Source organism: Schistocerca cancellata, chromosome 5, assembly GCF_023864275.1.
Source record: "Schistocerca cancellata isolate TAMUIC-IGC-003103 chromosome 5, iqSchCanc2.1, whole genome shotgun sequence".
NCBI classification, from domain to species: domain Eukaryota; kingdom Metazoa; phylum Arthropoda; class Insecta; order Orthoptera; family Acrididae; genus Schistocerca; species Schistocerca cancellata.
Window position 1 is genome coordinate 713739262 of NC_064630.1, and position 25869 is coordinate 713765130.

Here is a 25869-nt window from a genome sequence, read left to right on the forward strand (position 1 = left end):
TTGCGAACCTTGCAGAACTTGCCCGCGAGAAGCAAAGGTGCCGAGTTCGAGTCTCGGCCGGCACACAGTTTTAATCTGTCCGAATGTTTCAAGATGAATACTGTCATAGGTACTTAGTCCACCACAAGGTACAGATAAGTTTCACCCTCTAGTGAAAGAACTGAAGTTCTGCACTAGGGGAGTATCAGAAAACGAAGAAAACCCAAAGAATCGCAGCCACTCCCCACCAAGCCTCGGTCTGAGAGAGGAAAAAGCGAAAACGAAACCGCCCCCATCTAATATAAACCAATCGAACTATCTTCTACTCATTCGGTCTCATCTCTTGATTGCTCTCTTGGCCTCGAGGCCAGCCAGACACCTCGCCATTGTTCCTACACTGGGGAGCAAGCCCCTTCTTTGAGTATACTGAGAGAAGCCAATCAGTGACTCCAAACTCTCCTGTATGAAAAAAGAAGACTAGGGAAGTCTCGTTCTCGAGGTAATCATAGCCATGTTTTTGGCGAAAAACATCTACCTAGATGGAAGCTCCCTGCCGCCGTTGGATAAGCAGCTGCAGCAGCAAGTCGTATACTCCTAGCTCACTCATTTGTTACATAGTTTAATTCTTAATTTCTTTGCTTGTTTTTGGTACTTGCATTGTTTAATTCATAAATTTCGGGCGTATTATAGTATTTGAGAGTTGTAGCATCGCGTTTTAGTACCTGAATAGTGTAAATTCACGTAGTCGTCTGTCATCTGTTTTTGTTTTGAACGGCCAGTGTCGGTTGGTCACAGTCAGTGTGATCCCTGCCGCCGTTGGATAAGCAGCTGCAGCAGCAAGTCGTATACTCCTAGCTCACTCATTTGTTACATAGTTTAATTCTTAATTTCTTAGCGTGTTTTTGGTACTTGCATTGTTTAATTCATAAATTTCGGGCGTATTATAGTATTTGAGAGTTGTAGCATCGTGTTTTAGTACCTGAATAGTGTAAATTCGCGTAGTCGTCTGTCATCTGTTTTTGTATTGAACGGCCAGTGTCGGTTGGTCACAGTCAGTGTGCTCCCTGCCGCCGTTGGATAAGCAGCTGCAGCAGCAAGTCGTATACTCCTAGCTCACTCATTTGTTACATAGTTTAATTCTTAATTTCTTTGCGTGTTTTTGGTACTTGCATTGTTTAATTCATAAATTTCGGGCGTATTATAGTATTTGAGAGTTGTAGCATCGCGTTTTAGTACTCGAATAGTATTAAATCGCGTAGTCTCCTTCCGCCGCCGAGCAGTGTGTCAGCAGTGCACAAGTGGCAGCATTACTGCATTTACTAGGCAATCTTGTATTTCAATAACCGTTTCAATTTTGTGTCGTTTTGTTTGCGCTCACTGTAGATTAGTTCAGACGTTCTTTGCACAACAGTTTTTAGCATGGATAGGGACTGCAACTGCTGTGTTCGGATGCAGGCTGAGTTGGCATCCCTTCGCTCCCAGCTTCAGGCAGTGTTGGCTTCGGTCACACAGCTTGAGGCTGTTGCCAATGGGCATCACTGTGGGGGTCCGGATGGGGGTTTGTCGGGGACGGCCAGCTCGTCCCACGCATCCCCCGATCGGACTACGACTGTGGTTGCCCGGGATACTGCCCGCATTGAGGCTGATCCCTCACCTGTGATAGAGTGGGAGGTCGTCTCAAGGTGTGGCAGGGGGCGAAAGACATTCCGGAGGGCTGAACGGAAGGCCTCTCCAGTTTGTCTGACGAACCGGTTTCAGGCTCTGTCTCAGGCTGATACTGATCTTCGGCCTGACATGGCTACTTGTCCTGTTCCAGAGGTTGCCCCTCAGTCTGCAAGATCCGAGCAGTTACAGAGGGTGGGCTTACTGGTAGTTGGGAGCTCCAACGTCAGGCGCGTAATGGGGCCCCTTAGGGATATGGCAGCAAGGGAGGGGAAGAAAACCAAAGTGCACTCCGTGTGCATACCGGGGGGAGTCATTCCAGATGTGGAAAGGGTCCTTCCGGATGCCATGAAGGGTACAGGGTGCACCCATCTGCAGGTGGTCGCTCATGTCGGCACCAATGATGTGTGTCGCTATGGATCGGAGGAAATCCTCTCTGGCTTCCGGCGGCTATCTGATTTGGTGAAGACTGCCAGTCTCGCTAGCGGGATGAAAGCAGAGCTCACCATCTGCAGCATCGTCGACAGGACTGACTGTGGACCTTTGGTACAGAGCCGAGTGGTGGGTCTGAATCAGAGGCTGAGACGGTTCTGCGACCGTGTGGGCTGCAGATTCCTCGACTTGCGCCATAGGGTGGTGGGGTTTCGGGTTCCGCTGGATAGGTCAGGAGTCCACTACACGCAACAAGCGGCTACACGGGTAGCAGGGGTTGTGTGGCGTGGGCTGGGCGGTTTTTTAGGTTAGATGGCCTTGAGCAAGTGCGGAAAGGGCAACAGCCTCATCGGGTGCGGGGCAAAGTCAGGACATGCGGGGACCAAGCAGCAATCGGTATTGTAATTGTAAACTGTCGAAGCTGCGTTGGTAAAGTACCGGAACTTCAAGCGCTGATAGAAAGCACCGAAGCTGAAATCGTTATAGGTACATAAAGCTGGCTGAAGCCAGAGATAAATTCTGCCGAAATTTTTACAAAGGCACAGACGGTGTTTAGAAAGGATAGATTGCATGCAACCGGTGGTGGAGTGTTCGTCGCTGTTAGTAGTAGTTTATCCTGTAGTGAAGTAGAAGTGGATAGTTCCTGTGAATTATTATGGGTGGAGGTTACACTCAACAACCGAGCTAGGTTAATAATTGGCTCCTTTTACCGACCCCCCGACTCAGCAGCATTAGTGGCAGAACAACTGAGAGAAAATTTGGAATACATTTCACATAAAGTTTCTCAACATGTTATGGTCTTAGGTGGAGATTTCAATTTACCAGATATAGACTGGGACACTCAGATGTTTAGGACGGGTGGTAGGGACAGAGCATCGAGTGACATTATACTGAGTGCACTATCCGAAAATTACCTCGAGCAATTAAACAGAGAACCGACTCGTGGAGATAACGTCTTGGACCTACTGATAACAAACAGACCCGAACTTTTCGACTCTGTAAGTGCAGAACAGGGAATCAGTGATCATAAGGCCGTTGCAGCATCCCTGAATATGGAAGTTAATAGGAATATAAAAAAAGGGAGGAAGGTTTATCTGTTTAGCAAGAGTAATAGAAGGCAGATTTCAGACTACCTAACAGATCAAAACGAAAATTTCTGTTCCGACACTGACAATGTTGAGTGTTTATGGAAAAAGTTCAACGCAATCGTAAAATGCGTTTTAGACAGGTACGTGCCCAGTAAAACTGTGAGGGACGGGAAAAACCCACCGTGGTACAACAACAAAGTTAGGAAACTACTGCGAAAGCAAAGAGAGCTTCACTCCAAGTATAAACGCAGCCAAAATCTCTCAGACAAACAGAAGCTAAATGATGTCAAAGTTAGCGTAAGGAGGGCTATGCGTGAAGCGTCCAGTGAATTCGAAAGTAAAATACTAGGTACCGACTTGACAGAAAATCCTAGGAAGTTCTGGTCTTACGTTAAATTAGTAAGTGGCTCGAAACATCATGTCCAGACACTCCGGGATGATGATGGCATTGAAACAGAGGATGACAAGCGTAAAGCTGAAATACTAAACACATTTTTCCAAAGCTGTTTCACAGAGGAAGACCGCACTGCAGTTCCTTCTCTAAATCCTCGCACCAACGAAAAAATGGCTGACATCGAAATAAGTGTCCAAGGAATAGAAAAGCAACTGGAATCACTCAACAGAGGAAAGTCCACTGGACCTGACGGGATACCAATTCGATTCTACACAGAGTACGCGAAAGAACTTGCCCCCCTTCTAACAGCCGTGTACCGCACGTCTCTAGAGGAACAGAAGGTTCCAAATGATTGGAAAAGAGCACAGGTAGTCCCAGTCTTCAAGAAGGGTCGTCGAGCAGATGCGCAGAACTATAGACCTATATCTCTGACGTCGATCTGTTGTAGAATTTTAGAACATGTGTTTTGCTCGAGTATCATGTCGTTTTTGGAAACTCAGAATCTACTATGTAGGAATCAACATGGATTCCGGAAACAGCGATCGTGTGAGACCCAACTCGCTTTATTTGTTCATGAGACCCAGAAAATATTAGATACAGGCTCCCAGGTAGATGCTATTTTTCTTGACTTCCGGAAGGCGTTCGATACAGTTCCGCACTGTCGCCTGATAAACAAAGTAAGAGCCTACGGAATATCAGACCAGCTGTGTGGCTGGATTGAAGAGTTTTTAGCAAACAGAACACAGCATGTTTTTATCAACGGAGAGACGTCTACAGACATTAAAGTAACCTCTGGCGTGCCACAGGGGAGTGTTATGGGACCATTGCTTTTCACAATATATATAAATGACCTAGTAGATAGTGTCGGAAGTTCCATGCGGCTTTTCGCGGATGATGCTGTAGTATACAGAGAAGTTGCAGCATTAGAAAATTGTAGCGAAATGCAGGAAGATCTGCAGCGGATAGGCACTTGGTGCAGGGAGTGGCAACTGACCCTTAACATAGACAAATGTAATGTATTGAGAATACATAGAAAGAAGGATCCTTTATTGTATGATTATATGATAGCGGAACAAACACTGGTTGCAGTTACTTCTGTAAAATATTTGGGAGTATGCGTGCGGAACGATTTGAAGTGGAATGATCATATAAAATTAATTGTTGGTAAGGCGGGTACCAGGTTGAGATTCATTGGGAGAGTCCTTAGAAAATGTAGTCCATCAACAAAGGAGGTGGCTTACAAAACACTCGTTCGACCTATACATGAGTATTACTCATCAGTGTGGGATCCGTACCAGATCGGGTTGACGGAGGAGATAGAGAAGATCCAAAGAAGAGCGGCGCGTTTCGTCACAGGGTTATTTGGTAACCGTGACAAACTCAAGTGGCAGACTCTGCAAGAGAGGCGCTCTGCATCGCGGTGTAGCTTGCTCGCCAGGTTTCGAGAGGGTGCGTTTCTGGATGAGGTATCGAATATATTGCTTCCCCCTACTTACACCTCCCGAGGAGATCACGAATGTAAAATTAGAGAGATTAGAGCGCGCACAGAGGCTTTCAGACAGTCGTTCTTCCCGCGAACCATACGCGACTGGAACAGGAAAGGGAGGTAATGACAGTGGCACGTAAAGTGCCCTCCGCCACACACCATTGGGTGGCTTGCGGAGTATAAATGTAGATGTAGATGTAGATTTATGGAATGATCTAGTTCAAATTGGTTCAAATGGCTCTGAGCACTACGGGACTTAACATCTGTGGTCATCAGTCCCCTAGAACTTGGAACTACTTAAACCTAACTAACCTAAGGACATCACACACATCCATGCCCTAGGCAGGATTTGAACCTGCGACCGTAGCGGTCGCGCGGTTCCAGACTGTAGCGCCTAGAACTACTCGGCCACCCCGGCCGGCGGCTTGGAGTCCTACCTCCACTAGGCACGTATGCCAGCCACACTAGCCATATCTGGCAGCTTCTAACATGACAATGCATGTAGTTTTATGAGCTTCTCACCTCATACAAAGAAGCTCGGTATACAGCAGTCTCCTTTAAATGGCTTCGTTCTCCCACTTTCAGTCATCCGGTCATTTTGTGGCAGCTTGCCTACGTACAATGTTTCGCAGTCCGGTCCCATTCCATCCAATTTCAAGTAGAAGGAGGAGAGTACTTCGGCCAGAAGTCTCTCTGTAGGTAAGAACGACTGAACACTGCTTCCCAGAATCACTTTCATGGCCAGGTGGCAGCATTCAGCATTTATGGCCCCCAAATCTTCTCACAACTCGTTCACAGTCGCTTTTGCTACAGCCCTCTAGGTACAAGCTCTCTACAGTTTACACATGCAGTTACAAGAACATTCTGCCCTCAACTTCGTCATGAAGGAAAAGTCATTAATTACACATGGCAAATGTGGTACCAGGTAGTACAGAGATCATAATCTGAAACATGTATGTTAACCTAACTGACAATGTTGTTAAAGTGAGAGAGTGGTGTACCACCTATCAATATTACGTAATATGTGGAAAGAAATACTTTGGGGGTACTAAACAGCAAAAACATATTGGGTTGGGGGCAATAACACGGAGAGAAAGGCGATGAGATGAACGTACAAAGAGCAAGAAGGAGGAGATTTACAGAGGCAGTGGGAGGATGAGATGCAAGACAGGGATAGGTGAAATGGGCAGAAAGGGAACGTGAGAAGAAGGGCGGAGAAAGGGAGACGAAGTAAAAGACAGAGAAAGGAAAGAGGAGGCGTTGGGCATTAGAGAAGGAGGGGTGGAGGAAGAAATGGATAGAGAAAGGGGAGGAGGTGATCAGAGGAAGAGGGGAAGGGGAAAATTGTCAGATGCAAGGAAAAGAAGTAGTTGGGCACAGTCAGTGGAGGGGAGGAAATCTAAAGAGAAGAAAAAGAGGAGGAATTGTACAGGCAAAAGGGGGAGGAGGAGATGGACAGAGGGAGGAAGAGGAGATGTACAGAGTAGTGAAGGGGAGGTGGACAGAGAGAGGGGCGAGGAGGATATACACAGAGGATTCAGGAGGAGATGGACAATGATAGAAGCACTAGGACAAGTGGGGGAAGGAGCAGATGGGCAGTAAGAGGAGGAGGGGTAGATGCATAGAAAGTTTGGTAGGAGGTGGACAGAAAGAGGAGAAAACGGGGTATGGACTAACAGTAGACTGGAATAAATACATACTTGGGTAATGCTGGCTACTGAGCTAGTATCTGAATAAATACAAACCACTGACGAGAGCCACACTGATTTACATTTACAATTTTACCTAAGTTACATTCCATGATCACACATTCTTTTATGTAACTTAAATACCATGAAGCATTATGGCTTACACCTGTTTTGACTACTGCCTGCTACCTACAAAACGAGATACGGTCTATGATTGTGGAACATGTGTTCAGCATGCTGCCAATTCCTCCACTCGTTATTGCCTCTCCTTATCTGAACCCACTAGGCTGAGTAGAATTTGTTCCAGGCCTCCCTGCCTCAGAAGAATCTGAGGCTGGAAGAAACCTGGGTGATCCTGCACCGAAGGCAGAGACGCTAAGCATTCATCTCCTTTTCCTTGGCTAGCTTCTCTGGCTGTATTCTTCAACAATTTTTTTCTCCTCTTCTTCTTGTCTTTTAATATTAATTGTTGAAATTAAATTCCTTCATGTTTAAAATAGAAAAACAGTTCCCACTGCTGATTTATGTCATTCATTCAGGTCCAGTACAGACCATTAGCACTCCAAGAATGTTGTTAGTGTTCGTTGACTTCTAACTTGTGTTCCTCGTCAATGCAGAGCAGGAGAAGATGATTAACACGAACAGTTCAACGTATTTTCTGCGGCACCTTCGCTGAGTGATCCTTTTTTTGCTGTAGATAAATTTGAAACTACTATATGAAGTACCTGTAATTATGGAATACTGAGCGAAATACGCCACATACCTAGTATATTATCAGTGTTTTGTCCGTGGGAATAAGTGCTATTCCGTTTGGAAATGACGTTGGAATTGATAACAGTAGTGCTCAATCTGGTAAAAAAAAAAGCCTATTTGTTTCTCTTCCATGACCAAACTGCTTTTTGGTATGAGCAAAAGAATCTGTGTGGGACTATACCCTGTAACTGAACCTTTCTGCACAGAAGGCTTAGCGTTACACCGAAGCTGTATACAAGCGAGTGGATCTGACATGTGACGGCACGATTTTTTCAGGAACATTTCAGCAAACTATGCTCCAGTCTGTCGATGGCTAAATGCTGTGTACTGTGTACAGCTGTACTGTGAAAACAATGCATATTGGTGAATGCTGAAATGATTGTTTTCTAACATTCTGCGTGGTGTCTGTTTGTTCTAAGTCGTGTCTCCCTACCACTTTCGCGTAACGGCGCTCTGAGCGTGTTCTTTAGGGAATTGACTAGTTTCAACCTGGGACCTGTTGCAGGTAAGGAGACGCCAGAGCACACATGACATGTAGAGTTCAGAAGAGTTCAGTGAGACTAGCGATCATATGATCAAATACTTAATGATTTCAGCGTCAGCTCCACTGCACTCCCTTTAAAAGAATCTTAATACTAACTAAATTTTGTGGATGGGGTTCAAGGCTTTCCTAATTTTAGTTAGCTTCTAAAATAACGTCGAAAAAGCAGTTAAGTTTACCATTGGAATTTTTATTTACCCAAAAAACATTGGTTATAAATTGCACTATCGATAAAAATAAATATTTTAATACAGGTTGATAAAAACCAACTGCATTCAACAAAAATGTGAACGAATATTCCCTGAATGTGTTTCCAAGTTCTATAATGGATCGAAGGATGACCTATGCCATATCACACCTATAATCTAGGTTTAAATTAAGTTTCATAAAACAGAAATCTTTCAAAAATGGTCTACAGTGACCCTCAACTATCTTTAATTACTTATTTAACTTGTCGTAAATTACAGTGGCTGATGTGGCTTCTCAATAATTATATAACAGAAAAATCATCATGTTTCAGATTTTAACTTCAAGTAGCAAATGTGAATACCTCGAAGTTTAATTGACAATCAACACTAGTATTACGTGACAAGGGGATTTAACAGATGAGACTTCTGCAGTTCTGAGTGGAGCGTTATGTGCTCTTATGCGGCGTCGCCTGCGTTCATTATCTTGTCGGTCGTTAGGCAGCGTCAGGGGCAGCGGGCGGCACACCTCCGCACACCTAACTGTCTCGATAACAACTCTCTCGAACTTCTCCTGACTACTTTTTACCGAAGTTGGTTTAAGAAGAAGGTATCTGGCTGTGTTTTCAACTGACCAATCAGTGTCTCAATGTTAACCTTAAGCTCTGACTACAAAAATTCTATCTATCCAATGGGAAACGTTATACTTTTCGTGGTGGAGCAATGTTTTTAATGTTTGCTACCTAACAAAGACGCGTGTAGTCTCACGCTAAAACTTGCAGCTGGTGTGGCCCTTTTAGTGTTACCGTAAGATCTATACTGTTCTTCTGGAGGGCTCTATCTTTTAACATGGGGGGGGGGGGCGGGGAAGGGGCGGGGTGGACCTCCCGGCTGTCAGCTGGCGACGCGGGTGTCCGTCCCTTATCGTAGGGCCTTCTAGCCTACACGGCTCTGCTCTCGGCTTCTGTTCTCGTTTCCCCCATCGGAACTGCGTCTGTTTCACGGTCGGAAGGTATGACATGCATTTAGGCGTTCTTGTGTTGGTCTGTGGTATCCCATTTGCTCACTTGTTGATCGTATTACTTTGGTTAATTTAAGGTCAGGATTTATTTGGAGCTATGTGACATATTGCCGGATTTGCTATCATGTCAGGGTTATCATGGAAGGTGTTGGACTTGCCTGACACCTTACAGTTTGTGCAAAAAAGTTGTGGAATATTGAAGAGATTCCTCTCCCATTCAACTAGCCGTAATGAAATACGATTACACATATCTTTGTGGGGAGTGGGTCTGTTAGAGGATAAACATTAATGGATGAATGTCGATTTCGCTAGTGGTATTGGACAAACTTTTAGCTGTAGACCAACTAGAGTCTAATAAGAAACTGGAAACAGGTGTGACTAAAAATTTCGAGAGGACTGCGATAACCCAACCTGCCTTCGGAAATGGCTGTGGCTGTCGTTATAAATTGTAACCTGAGATGTTAGACGACCAGAAACGCAAAGTAACGCCTGTTAGAATTTGTTTCATGATTTTGACTGGGATGGGGAAAACTGCTGCGACGTGTGGAGCTTAGGTAAAACATACAGGGGCTACATAAAAATATGGAAACAGCGTCACAAATGTATGCTTTGCTAAAATGTAGATGCTAGCCAAGCCTGCAGGTTGCGCTGTTGTGTTTGGCCACGTACGACACCTGAGCAGTATACGCAGTATCAAGCAGGCGTGAATCATGGTCAGAACAGCGTTCTGTGTAGACGTGAATGTAATACACTCCTGGAAATGGAAAAAAATAACACATTGACACCGGTGTGTCAGACCCACCATACTTGCTCCGGACACTGCGAGAGGGCTGTACAAGCAATGATCACACGCACGGCACAGCGGACACACCAGGAACCGCGGTGTTGGCCGTCGAATAGCGCTAGCTGCGCAGCATTTGTGCACCGCCGCCGTCAGTGTCAGCCAGTTTGCCGTGGCATACGGAGCTCCATCGCAGTCTTTAACACTGGTAGCATGCCGCGACAGCGTGGACGTGAACCGTATGTGCAGTTGACGGACTTTGAGCGAGGGTGTATAGTGGGCATGCGGGAGGCCGGGTGGACGTACCGCCCAATTGCTCAACACGTGGGGCGTGAGGTCTCCACAGTACATCGATGTCGTCGCCAGTGGTCGGCGGAAGGTGCACGTGCCCGTCGACCTGGGACCGGACCGCAGCGACGCACGGGTGCACGCCAAGACCGTAGGATCCTACGCAGTGCCGTAGGGGACCGCACCGCCACTTCCCAGCAAATTAGGGACACTGTTGCTCCTGGGGTATCGGCGAGGACCATTCGCAACCGTCTCCATGAAGCTGGGCTACGGTCCCGCACACCGTTAGGCCGTCTTCCGCTCACGCCCCAACATCGTGCAGCCCGCCTGCAGTGGTGTCGCGACAGGCGTGAATGGAGGGACGAATCGAGACGTGTCGTCTTCAGCGATGAGAGTCGCTTCTGCCTTGGTGCCAATGATGGTCGTATGCGTGTTTGGCGCCGTGCAGGTGAGCGCCACAATCAGGACTGCATACGACCGAGGCACACAGGGCCAACACCCGGCATCATGGTGTGGGGAGCGATCTCCTACACTGGCCGTACACCACTGGTGATCGTCGAGGGGACACTGAATAGTGCACGGTACATCCAAACCGTCATGGAACCCATCGTTCTACCATTCCTAGACCGGCAAGGGAACTTGCTGTTCCAACAGGACAATGCACGTCCGCATGTATCCCGTGCCACCCAACGTGCTCTAGAAGGTGTAAGTCAACTACCCTGGCTAGCAAGATCTCCGGATCTGTCCCCCATTGAGCATGTTTGGGACTGGATGAAGCGTCGTCTCACGCGGTCTGCACGTCCAGCACGAACGCTGGTCCAACTGAGGCGCCAGGTGGAAATGGCATGGCAAGCCGTTCCACAGGACTACATCCAGCATCTCTACGATCGTCTCCATGGGAGAATAGCAGCCTGCATTGCTGCGAAAGGTGGATATACACTGTACTAGTGCCGAAATTGTGCATGCTCTGTTGCCTGTGTCTATGTGCCTGTGGTTCTGTCAGTGTGATCATGTGATGTATCTGACCCCAGGAATGTGTCAATAAAGTTTCCCCTTCCTGGGACAATGAATTCACGGTGTTCTTATTTCAATTTCCAGGAGTGTATATCGGCGCTAAGTGAATTCGTACGTGGTGATATTGTTGGTGCTCGTATGGCGGGTCGTTCCGTAAGCAAGGTAGACAAAGTGTTTGGTGTTTCAAGAGGTGCCGAATCCAAGATATATACTGCATACAGGGGAAGCAGGAAACATCATCTGCTACTAAACAACGCGAACGAAAGCTGAAGAGCATTGTGAAGAACAATATGGGGACGACAGCTGCAGAAGCCACTGAAAACCTGTCACGCACACGAACACTGTCAGCGCCCAAAGAACAAGAAGGAAGCTCCAAAAAGCATGGAATTCCAGGGCGAGCTGGGATCACTCGTGAGCGGTGCAAATGCTCATAACAGGAAACGTCATGCTGGAGCAATAAAACCTTTGCTACGATGCAATGCGTGAAAATAAATTTGGTCAGCTGAACCTTGTTTCACGTTGTTTTCAACTTATGGCCATGTTTGATTGACAGGAGTGAAACATGGCTGGGGTTCGGTGATGATTTTGGCAGACCCATCGTGATATTCCATGGGCTCCATTGTTACTCTGGAGGAGGACATTAGTTTTTAACGTCCCGTCGACAACGAGGTCATTAGAGACAGAGAACAATGTCAGATTAGGGAAGGATGGGGAAGGAAATCGGCCGTGCCCTTCGGTAGAAACCATCCCGGCATTTGCGTGAAGTGATCTAGGGAAATAACAGAAAGCTAAATCAGGATGGCCGGACGTGGAATTGAACCGTCGTCCTCCAGAATGCGAGTCCAGTGTGCTAACCTATTGTTACTCTGCATGTCCGCATTACGACCAACGATTATGTGAACAATCTGGCTGATCAGGCCCATAATATGGTGCAATGTTTGTTCCCCAATGGTGGTGCTGTGTCCCAAGATGACTGGGCCCTGTCCACACAGTTCGCTACGTCCACGACTCGTTTTATCAGCTTTAAAACGAGTTAACGTATCTCCTCTTCCTATCACCTCTTAATATTGTAGAGCCTGTGTCATCTACTTTGGAGATGGTGCATGATCACCATCCGTCTCCATAACTGTTACAAATATTCAGGACTAATGGTATAAGATTCTACTGAAAACTATACAATACCGTACTTAAACAATCCGTGGCGTTAAGAAATCGTTTTGAATACCAGAGGGTTTGATGCACCGAATGTGGCTTCTAATGTGTTTTAGTGCTTCCATATCTTTGTTCATCCGGTGTACGTGCTAATGAAGTAAGCCATTTGCAATATGTCAAATTGCCTCAATCAGTGAACCCCATTGTTTATAAAAAGGAATGCATCTTGTTCACCCAATTTTTTTGTAGTATATCCATGCCGCTGGTTGAGAAGTATAAACCCAGCCGGCTGCAGAATGTGACTTCTTCGAGGAGTAGTGATTGGTTAATGCGATGCTCACGACCCATCTGTAGTAGAGCTGATCCTACGGAGGCAATCTGTACAGCCTTCCTCTCCTTTTTTTTCAGTACTCAGTCCTGTGACTGGTTTGATGCGGTGTACCACGAAATCCTCTCCTGTGTCAACCTTTTATTCTCAGAGTAGCACCTATACTCCACCCTCCTCCGTTACTTGCTTGACTTATTCCAATCTCTGTCTTCCTCTACAATTTTTACCTTCGACAGCTGTCGCTAGTACCATGGTAGTTTTTCCGTGGTGTCTTAACAAATGTCGTATCATCATCTCACCGCTCCTTGTCAGTGATTGCCATATGTTCCTTTCCTCGTCGATTCTGCGGAGAACCTCCACTTGCCTTACCTTATCAATCGTACTGATGCCATGAATACCCTATTTGCCAGTGATAGTCTGCTTTTATGTCATCCTTGCTCCGGCCGTCATGGGCTATTTTGCTGCCTAGGTAGCTGAATTTCTTCATCTACTTCGTGGTCGCCAGTTCTGATGTTGAGATTTTCGCTGTTCTTACTTCTGCTGCAACTCATTACTTTCGTCTTTCTTTCATTTACTGTCAATCCATATTCTGCTCCCTGTACATTCCGTTCAACAGATCCTGTAGGTCTCCTTCATTTTCTCTGAGGTTAGCAATGTCATCATCGAATCTTATTACTGATAACCTTTCACAATGAATTTTATTACCACTCTTCACCATTTCTTTTATTCCCGTCATTGCTTCTTGGATGTACACATTGAACAACAGTGGCGGAAGACTACATCCGTGCCTTACGCCCTTTCTATGTTGTACTCTTCGTTCTATATCTTCCACGGTTCCTGACATATAGGAAATCACCCGTGTTCCCCAGCATACTACTATTTTTCTCAGACTTTCGGAAATCTTTCACCCTTTTACATTGCCCAACGAGTTTTCAGGTGGTCAAGTCCTATGAGCATGTCTTGATTTTTCTTTTGTCTTGCTTCCATTAACACCCGTAACGTCAGAATTGCGTCTCTGGTGCATCTATCTTCCTTAAATCCAAATTGATCGACATCTAAATCGTCCTCAATATTATTTCATATTCGTCTGCATTTTATTGTTGTCAGCAACTCGGATGAAAGAACTGTTAAGCTGATTGTGCTATAACTCTCGCATTTTTCGACACTTGCTATCTTCGGAATTGAGTGGATGACGTTTACTAGAAAGTCTAATGGTGTATCGCCAGCCTCATCATACATTATGCACATCAACGTGAATAGTCGTCCTTTGTTGCCACTTTAGAAATTCTGATAGAAAGCTATCTATCGCTTTCAACTTATTCGATCTTACGTCTTCCAAAGTTCTTTTAAATACTGTTTCTAGTGCTGGATTCCCTATCTCTTCTACATCAGCAACCGTTACTTCTTCGATCACATAAGACATCACATCAGACAAGCCCTCATTGAGGCTGTCAGTGTGCTCTTTCCACCTATCCACTCTCTTCTTTGCATTTAACACTGTAATTCCCATTGCATTACCAACGTTTTCTCCCCTCCTTTTAGTTCCACAGATGGTTGTTTTGACTTTTGTATATGCTGAGTCAGTCTTTATTACAATCATTTCTATCGCGATTTCTTAAATTTTTTTCGTGCAGCCATTTCACTGTAGCTTCTCCGCACTTCCAATTTTATCCATTCCTAAATGACTCTTGTACGCCATCCTCCACAGCTTCTGCTTCCCCTTACAGACACCCCCTCTCCCCACTCCCCCCGTTGTCGTTCGCATCTCCAGCACACGACAACAGTTTCGGGGGCACCGGTTGGGACAAGGAAACAAGGGAAACATTTTATAGCAGGCGCTGACCTAAGCGGGCCTGTGACAAGAAAAGACAAAGACACAGACACACTCCTGACCAGAGTGGATATAGGCCTCAGCCGCCGACCGAACTGTCTCTCTCTGTCTCAGTACCCCAGTACGTCGCATCGGGACTCAGTTCGTATTGTACCTCAATAAATAGCACTGTACTCTAATCTTGCACAGTGATAGGCTCCATTATTACACTGACGTGGTCATTCCACGAACGTCATGGTCTCCCTCGTTTACATCTGCCAGGTGGTTTCCATTGAAACATTTTCTTTGGCCATCAACGATGTGGATTTCTCAACAGATTTCCATACCACTTTACAGATTTTCTTTCAGTTTTACCTGTCACTGTTTCATCTGCCTTCGCTTGGGCTCTCACTTCGTCATTTTATTTTCGATTCTTGATATACTGGCACTCCTTCGTAAGTAATCCATATCCACGACTGTTATTCTTCTTTTCAGGTCAGCATTTAAAATCCATAGTTCTCTCTCATTGTATGGAACAGATTCAACCATTAGCCTACCCCATCTTCTTATTATTAGAGTGGTTCTTGTCCCATAAAAAAGAATTCATACACCGTATTACTTTTGTGCTTTATTTCTGTAGTAGTCTATCCATTTCTGTCAATATCGGTCCCCAGGTATTTAAATATTCTACCTGTTTCATAAATGCTCCGTCATTGCTTTCCTGTCACACTCATTTGTAGTCCTCGTTTATCTTAATCCTGATAAAAACGCCGTATCATGAACTCAAGATCGAACACATCTTGTGGTACAACAGTTTGATCATCAGAAAAACTTAACGAAAACAGCTGTACATCGGTAATAATAACGCCCACTCTTGCACAGCTGTTCTTCCACCTTCGGAGAGCCACTTCAGCATATAAATTGAACAAGGTGGGTGACATAACTTGTCTCAGCGATTTTGTGACATTAGTTTTGACCCAATTTTAATACATACCATATTATAGCCGTGCATTTCAATAATAGCCAGATTGTCATCCATATCTAAATCTTTCAAAGCTTCCCACAGTTGTGATCTAGACTTAAGCTAAATCTACAAAGACGATGTGTAAGGACTTTCCTACTTCTATGAATTTCTCGATTAGATGTTGTAAATTAAAGAAGTTATGTGTACAGCGTCTGTCCCGTCCGAACTTACTCTGGTCTTCTCCAATATTGTGTCCAACATTTTGTCTTATTTTCTCATACATAATTTTGTCGTATAAGCGGCTCGTCGTGTAGTTCATACTGAGCTCCTGTAGCAATTCCTATCCCTTTTATTTCCATTCTTGAAAATGGTGGCTGTATACAATCATTTCCACTGAAACGGAACTACAGTCCATTGACAGCAGATGTTCGTAAGATTATCTTAAAATGATGTCCTCCAGCTTTCAGTAATTCCACAAGAATATTTCCAGGAGCCAGTGATCAGCCATTCTTCATTTTAGCTTACGCGCTGTGTACATCTTGTTTTGTGATGGTCACATTTCAAACTGTTTGTTCAGTCCTGCCTTCTTCGTCTCTAATGTAATGGGGTCTGTTTCAGTTAGAAGATCTGTATAAGGCTTTTTCCATTCGCTTAAAGGAGTTACGTTGTCTACGGCTTCGTTTACTGATGTTTTCTTCATACCAGTGATTGTTCTCTGTACTTCTGTCGTTTAAACTCTCAGTTTCTGTTCCGACACCTAGTTCTTTTCTGATTTAACTCTGTTTCTTAAGTTTGGTTTTTTTGCCTTTAATTTTGTGTGTCTGTGTGTGATTTAGTTGAAAATTATTTTTGTATAAATTTTTCTTTCCCCAAATTAACTTCTTAAGGTCATCTGACAACCATAGAGGATTCTATTTGTGTAAAACTTTACTCTCAGTCCCCAGTATCTCTAGAGAAGTTATCCTAGTTGCTTGTTGAATATTCTCGTAATCCCTTTCAATACTGTCATCTTCCAGCACCATTTTTAGTTCATACTCTAATCTTCACAGAAATAAATCATGCTGAATTGCTTTAGGGGAAAGAGCATGTACCGTGTCTGTTCCACTTTTTGTTTATTACTCTGGATTGTCATTTGTCCATTTTCTGATGGTTTCCTTCCAAATGGATATATCGTCGTTGATAAAATTAAGTAGTGATCAGATTCACAATTGTCTCCCTGTATGGCTCTACAGTCTTGAATTACCATTTTGGATCTCTGCTTCGTAATGATTTAATCAATTAATTAGTTGTGATGCAAGGAGGGTCCTTCCCACGTATGTCTGAATGTGTTTATGTGGAAAATATGTGTTCAAAATTCTTAAGTTATACCGGTTACAGAAGTCTATAAGATTTTCTCCAGAACTATTAACAACAATTTCTTAGTATCTTCTTACCACTGCATCATTTAACTGTGAGCCCGCTCTTGTATGTCCTCTTTAATGTCATACATACAATGTAAATGGCTTGTAATTTATGCGAGGAATCAGATAAAAATACTGTGTCGGACAGGCTAGTGTTAAATCTATATATCTTCTACTAGAAATGCTATTACGGTTCAAGCGAACTGAGGCAAAGTGACACAAACATCTGTATGAAATGTTACAGCACATTTGCTGTTCAATTACCGCTACATTTCATCAGAACTGAGAGGCGAGAAGTGTGATGGTTCAAATGACTTTGAGGACTATGGGACTTAGCATCTGAGGTCATCAGTCCCCTAGAGCATAGAACTACTTAAACCTAACTAACCAAGGACATCACACACATCCATGCCCGAGGCAGGATTCGAACCTACGACCATTCCGAGAAGTGTGATACCTGGGGTCTCTTGTGTTTGGTGTTTACTATTTTGAACCGTTTTTTCTCCAGAATGTTCTTGATGGGTAGTAAGCCTACAAATTGTGGAGAATATCTTGTACCAATATTAGTTCGTCGATTTTCCTGTTTCACTTGCGTACGGGGCAGTGGGAGAAGTGATCACATATGCAGCAATGGGAGATCGAATATGTGTCTATGAAAGGTGACTTTAAGTATTCAATTGTGATTAACCTGTGGGACTTGTACTCTGCAATATGGATCCCTATGGAGTGACTGAAAGTAGTGGACGTATCTTAACTGACCTTCAGTTATGCTGTGACATGAACTATTATGCCAGTACCTCACTACTCGGATTCTAATGTCGTAGAAAGTGTTCCATTATTTGAAGTGTGAGCCAGTACACCAAAACCGTACACATTTCTAAATAGCCCAGCAGGTCTGAGATATACTGTGACATCACAGAGCCGGCGGCAGTATTTCAGGCATTGGATTCTCGCCTCTATTCGACTTGCATATCTAGCAGCTGGAGAACCAATATGTGCTTTTGCCAAGTAACTTTCACCGTTCAATTGTGTGATTTCTACTCTGCAGTACAGATCGCTACGGAAAGACTCGGTAGGTGGTATGCATATCTTAAGACTACTCTTTGATTAGGTTGTCAAGCATTTGTTGGAACACAAATTTAGCGTCCCTCACGTCTGGTCAGTGCTAAATATATGGTGTGCTGTGGCGTGAAGACTGTATCTAGTGTTGAAATTTCCACTATTCCTCTGCTAGGGTGTTGCTGTTTCGTAACGTCCGTTTACCATCGCTGATTATGTTTCTATAGAGGATCTGTGAACGTACCATAATTTCTGAATTGTAATCGGATATGAATTTCATAAACAGTTATTGTTAACGCCTTCAGGAATGTCAGTAAGAACCGATGCTGTATTTAGTGTTCAAGGTAGTAATTTCAACCTCTTGAAGTTTGCGAGTGTAGTGTGTAGAACTTGTTAACTGGATGTAAGTTTAAGGACTCCTGAATGGCGTTCAGCCACCATCAACGTGATCGGACTGTGTGTTTTTTGCACTCACATCTTGTGTGCATAGGTCCGATTCTAAAAAAGGCGAAGAAGTGATCTACAAGATCCGAAATTGCACTGAACTTTAGAAATGGTTATGGAACGTTTAGCTTCCAAGTTGTTGTGGTGTCCGTAGTAGAAATGTGGATATCTTAAAGTGTATTCAAGCATTTGGTAGTAAAATCAAAAAATAATCCAATTGCACTAATTTGCTCTAGCTAGCGCTAGTCGGCTGTTTAGTTTTGGAGAACGTCTTATGACCGTTCTGTAGACAGTATAACAACAGCATTTATTCCTTACCTTTTAACCTATCACGAGCTTATTTAAACCAAGTAACACAGAATCGTGACACTGAAAGGAGGTGGACCAAAACAGCAAAATTCAGTGTTCAGTTACGAAGTATTACAACGTAGGGAGGTCACAGAATGTTTATGCATGAATTATAAGTGAACTGATGAGAGGCTAGCAAAGACTCTATTGTTTGTAAATGTTGTGGTTCACTAGATTCATTCACGACACTAGATAGCGCAACTTTCGATACATCATTCGTTGATGTCACAATAAAACCGACGTGTACGTCCCATGACTTGATATGTGCCACCAGTTAGAAACTCTGTGGAGGCGGCTGTTGTTAAGTATGCACAGTGAAAGTTCCTAGTCATTACTGGAAATTTTGGTGGCTGTGTCTTTTAGGTGCGACTGGGCGGGCCCAAGCCGCTTGCGCTGTTCATAAGCCATGGTGTTCGCTGGGTCGATCGCCTGTTTGTCGAAGTGTATGATTAATAACGTATTTACTGAGTGCTGCCGCTTTCACCGTTAAGACCACACTGGAGTCATTGTGTTCTAATTCCCTCTTTCATATGGAGCTAGCAATCTGTGTTCTGTCGCTTTGCGGTGTTACGGTCATCTGACAGCAGTTGGCGCCGCACTCAGTCAGTGGTGGCAGTTGAGTTTTTCGTCCTGACAAGTGAAGTATGAGTATGTTGTAGACCATTGCTCTCGTAACATGTCACTATTTTTCATCATCTACATTTGCTGCGTTTTTGTTGGGTGTGATAAAACTTGTCAATAAGTATAGGCACATTCATTCCCAAATGCCTTCCGTGGTTCTGTGATATTGGATGTATGTATGGAACCTGGGACCTACAAGCGATAGAGAGGTTTCGTCACCCCACCCCACCGCCGACCATACCGAACCCATGGTTATTGTGCGGTTTGGCCCCTAGTGCCCCCCATCCCCCCTCCCCCACCCTCCGAGAACTTCTCACACCAGACGAGTGTAATCCCAAATGTTTGCGTGGTACAATAATTATGGTGTACGCGTACGTGGCAACTGTGTTTGCGCAGCAATCTCCGACACAGTGTAACTGAGGCGGAACGAGGGGAACCAGCCCGCATTCGCCGAGGTAGATGCAAAATCGCCTTAAAAACCATCCACAGGCTGGTCGGGACCCAGGACCTCGACACTAATCCGCCGGACGGATTCATGCTGGTCCCAGCATGCCTTCCCGCTGAAATAGCAGGTCGTTAAACCGCGGTCTACCCGGAAGAGCGCTGAGATATTGGTCTGTTCCGAAAAGAATATATTTTTGTGGTGAATTTTACAACCAGCTCACCTGACACTTTTTCTTTTTTTTTATTTTGGGGTGAGGTTGGTTGGCGGATGGGCAGTGAGTTCACATCCTGCACACATGATTCCAACACAATGTGGGTGAATGTGCATATGTGCATCTCTTAATGTTGAGTTTCCACCCACAACGTATGTATGTATCTGGGGGCTATAATTCTGCTCCTCAGTAGATGTCCTCATATGCTTGCCTCCTCTTCACTGAGTAAAAGTGGTTGTAGCAACTTTCGTGTGCTTATCAATAGTTGCTATCCTGGCACTTTCCCTTGATCATTACACTTGACTGGAGCGACCCTCCCGTGATGCTCAATACTAACCATGCCAGTACATTTCCTACTTAGTAGGTTTGGCCGGAACAACCCTCCAGTGCTTCTCCATCCATGTAGTCACCTCATTCACACTGCTGTTAACCCTTACCTGCCACCTGGGTTAATGTACAAGAATGGTCTACCCAACAGGCGGAGCTAGTCACACAACATCACTTTAATTTAAGACACTGACGTCTTACACAACGTGGCGACCCCTATGTTCCTGCCTTCCAACGTCATCAGTGGTGTGTGATGGCATACCTCTTAGTGGCCGCAGGAAGACTCCTCAGTCACATACTTTGCAATCACAGTAAGAGGACTTCTCACCGGTTTGGTATTAGTTTGTACAGTTAAACAAAGATGAACTGTTACTGTACTACTCACTGAAACTGTCAGAACCGTAGCTAATATGGAGTTAAGCTTAGAACAAGAGCTGTCGTCTATTTCGCGTGGGGTTGTTGGAACTGTCAACGATGCAATACCAAGGCGAGTTAGAGGAACTGGAGTTGTGGAGTTAGAAAGAGCAGTAAGCATGAATTCTGTAAGTAACCACACACCTCTGAGTGAAAGCCTTCCGCTTCTGTTGTGGTTTTAAAGAAATAAAGTAAAAAGAACCAAACAGAGTTAGGAAAAGCAGCGACCATACCTATGGGTGAATAGTAGGAAAATATGCCACACAGTAGGACCTTGACATACATCCGCTGTTTCAGATGTCGTTGTGCCAGGATTTTTCATTGTGAATAATGACATCATAGAACCAGACCCAAAATTCCAGCCCTGTACCAGTACTACAGGTTGGCCATCTTGAATTCTGAAATCACAGAGACGCTGTTGCCAGTATTCAGAGTCTTGGATTTCCTTTCCCAACATTCCAAGTCAGCCATCTTGTATTCTGAAATCATACAGTGCCAGTATTCCAAGTTTTGGGTTGTGACATCATACTAACACTGCACCAGAATTCCAGGACGTCCATTTTTTATCGGCTATTTTGTGTCGACTATACTTTACCCAGGTCCTCCATGTTCTATTCTGACATCATAGAATGACTGTTCCAGTGTTCCAAGTCAACTAGCATGACAAGGCAGTATCTTGAATTTCCCAGCAATTTGCACTTAAGACAACAACTCCACTTCCATACAAGTGCATTTGGGCTATTTCTTGAATTTCCCTCCAAAATTTGAAATCCTGCCATTTTATACATAAAGCAATTGGCCTCCCTCAGATGTGGCAGGTGGGGGTGAGGAAATCTCATGGCTCATCGATGTCATAATCGATGATGTCATAGACGACTTCATCACACCAGAAACGGCACTGTTATACTACTCGCATCTAATCTTCAGAATATATCTGTAGCACAACACTTCTAAAGCTGTAATTCTCGTCTCAACGTGTATATTCTTATTGTCTATGTCGTTTTCCTGAACAAGACTACATTGCATCTCAAATAAGTTGAGAAAAGTTTTCCTTACACTTACATTTATATTCGATAATAACAAATTTTTCCTTCTCAGGAACATTGTTCTCCTTATTCGAGACTGGTCTCCAGTTTATATTCACTCTAGTTTGGCCGTAAAGTACTATTTTCCACCTGAATAAACAAATTAATTTACTACTTATAGCCGGCCGGAGTGGCCTTGCTGTTCTAGGTGCTTCAGTCTGGAACTGCGTGACTGCTACGGTCGCAGGTTCGAATCCTGCCTCGGGCATGGATGTGTGTGATGTCCTTAGGTTAGTTAGGTTGAAGATGTTCTAAGTTCTAGGGGACTGATGACCTCAGCTGTTAAGTCCCATAGTGCTCCGAGCCATTTGATTTTACTACTTTTAGCGATTTCTTTCTATATATGATCTAAGTTTCATCGAGCTGTATGACACATAACGCCAAAGTTGCTTTCTTCCTTATGTTTTGTACACATGCGTATTCTCGTACCGAATATGTTTCCTGGTTCGTTGACGCCATTAACAAGACTATTAGTGTTCAACTCCACGCTTCAGCTGCGTAGTGTTCTCTATTTTCCGTCAAACTGTGGTTCAAATTTTCAGGCAAGCATGTGTTCGCATTACTGCAAAAAAATGGTTCAAATGGCTCTGAGCACTATGGGACTCAACTGCTGCGGTCATTAGTCCCCTAGAACTTAGAACTAGTTAAACCTAACTAACCTAAGGACATCACACACATCCATGCCCGAGGTAGGATTCGAACCTGCGACCGTAGCGGTCTCGCGGTAACAGACTGCAGCGCCTAGAACCGCACGGTCACTTCGGCCAGCCGCATTACTGAATGAAGACAGGGTTATCTGAAAGAATTTGTCATTACCATATTTCCCCTTGACAGGCGAATTAGCTTATTTTACGTTATGTACCTAGTTTTAAATACGTTACGTAATACATTACAAATTGAACTTGTGTACCGGGAAACGACCCATAAATGCAGGGTAACATATAATTAAGTAATCTCCTTCACCCGCTGAAGAGCGGTTATCCCTTTGAAAAGAGTCCTCATAGCTGTAGAAAGAGAACTCAATATTGTAGTGTATAGCAAAATACAAACGATGCTTTATACATAGCCATCCAGTAGCTGCGGAATGGTAAATACACATTCTGTGATTGAAGCCCGGAGAACTTTTACCTGCAATGAGTTGAAATAAACGTTGTCTGTGAGAACAAGAGCAAAGTAGTAGCATACATCCTGTGTGTACATGGTGCCAATTGTAGTGCACTGTTACCGTGTAATATGGACAAAAAGTAAAGTAATTAAAACTAGCGAGAATATTTACTATCAACGGTGATGGTTGTGTAGAGAAGCCCGCAAGTTAGGTGTTAACTTTGTAACGTTAACATGTTTTAAATCCCAATTTAATGACCTGTACATGAATAATGAAATAATTTTCTGGGTGGGCTCCTACCGGCTCCATGCCACTACACAGCAGAGAACCGATTACAAGCGAAATTCGCCATTAGTATTAAAAGCTGAACATTTGCATCAAATTTGTCTCAGTAACAAATATTGTTTATCAAAAAGCAGATACAAAATAATTACGTTGTGGATGGAAGTCTGTATTAAGCCGTTTCACAGATTAATCTTTCGATTTGACACTTAAAAATTAAAACATTTTATAGGTAAATTATTTCGATATTCATTTATATGGAAAGAAACGGATTTGTTCGTTCTTCCATATGAAATTTTTGTGGAATTTCTTTTAGTTAAAATTAAAAATTAGTTGCGTGACAGGAGTTATCGTTACCGTTAATGTAACTCTTGACTGCACAGAAATTACGGAATATTTTCGTTTCGATGAACAATCTCGTTAACATTTAATATTCCACTGGCCAATCTTTAAAACATTTCAGTGAAAATATACAGACGAGACTGGCTTGAGAGGAGGTTGGTGTCCTCATAGACAAACTCATGAACGGCGCGGATACCAAGCAAATTATGGAATCTATTTTCAGCCATATTAGACTAAACCGTACTCTGTTTGCGTGGACCACTCAGAGCGAAACACTGGAGCGGCCATCAGACAATTACCGACCACTTAACACGATGGTTCTTTAAATTAAAATACATAACGTAGGTACGTTTGAATATTTTATTTCGGTTGTTCCAATGTGATACATGTACCCTTGTGAACTTATCATTTCTGAGTTCGCATGCTGTTACAGCGTGATTACCTGTAGTTACCACATTAATGCAATTAATACTCAAAATGATGTACGTCAAGCTCAGTGCATTTGGCAATACGTGTAACGACATTCCTCTCAACAGCGAGTAGTTCGCCTTCCGTAATGTTCGCACCTGCATTGACAATGCGCTGACGCATGTTGTCAGCCGTTGTCGGTGGATCACGATAGCAAATATTCTTCAACATTCCCTACAGAAAATATGCTATTCAGTACCGCCTCAACCGGAAGCGAGCTATGCGCCGGACTTCTATCATGTTGGAAGTACATCGCCATTCTGTCATGCAGTGAAACATCTTGTAGTAACATCGGTAGAACATTACGTAGGAAGTTGGAGGTGAAGCCTGGCGATTTGATAGTCTGATTGGCTTTGTGGTAAGCGGACATAACGCAATGTGATGTATTCGAAGTGTTCGTTCATTCTTGATAGGTTAATAATGGCGTAAAGTATCTCTGTATGCTGAGAAATTCTTATCACATGCGCGAGTACAGTAATGATTGATTGTATTTCATCACAACCTCTTCAATTAAAGCATAAACAGCAGCATGACTAAATGAGCTGATAACATCGGCAAAGCTGAACGAACCATCACGTGCCCCAACGGCTTGTATTGCATATGTATAACACTCTGCTATGAACCACTAGTCATCTACATTTGCAACCTCATCTACATCATACTCAAGCCAGCCATTCAATGGTGTGTGGAGGATGGTGTTTGGGTGTAACTGATACCCCCAGCCCTTTTCCGCTACGAAAGGCATGTAGGAAGAATTATTCTCGGTAAGACACTGCACTGGCTCTAATATCTCGAATGTTCTCGTCGTAATCATTGCTAAATGTATGTGGACTAAAGTAATACGTTGCCCATATATCCCGGAAAGTGCGAGCCGGAAGTTTCTGTAGTAAATCTCTCCGTGGTGCACAACGCCTCTCGTAAGGGCTACCAATGGAGTTCCTTTAGTACCATGGTAAGACTCTCGCGCCAACTAAACGATCCCGTGACCAAACCCGACGTTCTTCGTCGCATCTTTTCTATCTTTTTTTTGTCAATCCTACCTAGTAACGGGTCCCATATTGATGAGAAATACTCGAGAATCAGTCGAGCAAAGTTCCTATAAGCCCCTTCCTTCCAGGTGAGTTACGTGAGCCATGACTGTTGTCTTTCAAAAATCATTTCGGTCAATCTGTAGCATGTTACAATTCTTCCGAAACACTGCAGGAGGACTGTCTACTGTAAGTACGATTGTGCGACGGAACATCTGTCTTGAGGTAATGCTGTTTCATTACTTAACTGGGATAAATATGTCCACGAAGACGTATGTTGGTATATGAGTATATTATTCCACTCTAACAGAAATAAATGATACTGAAGTCCGATAATTTCAAACAATGATGAGCTTCAGTGTCAGACGAATACCATGGCGATAGCCACCAACCAATACGAACTGTAGTTCCTCTCTAGCACATGATGGATGCTGTATGGGCAGATCTCTAATTCGTTCACGTCATCAGTTCCTCATGTACTCCACCTTTGCTGGTCCGTGCCTCAATCTGTAAAAACGGAGCCATTATAGGATCATTTTGTAGTCCGTGTGTCTGTATACCTGTCCGACTGTTAAAAGTGCTTTCTTCTCAGTACACATACCGAGTTAAACTTTACATCACCTTCTGATGTCTATAGGTTCTTGGCAGTATGTAAAATTGAAGCTTCTAAGTCAATGCAGTCAAAAGATACGGCCGTTTACTTCACATATTTTGACGCTCGCAA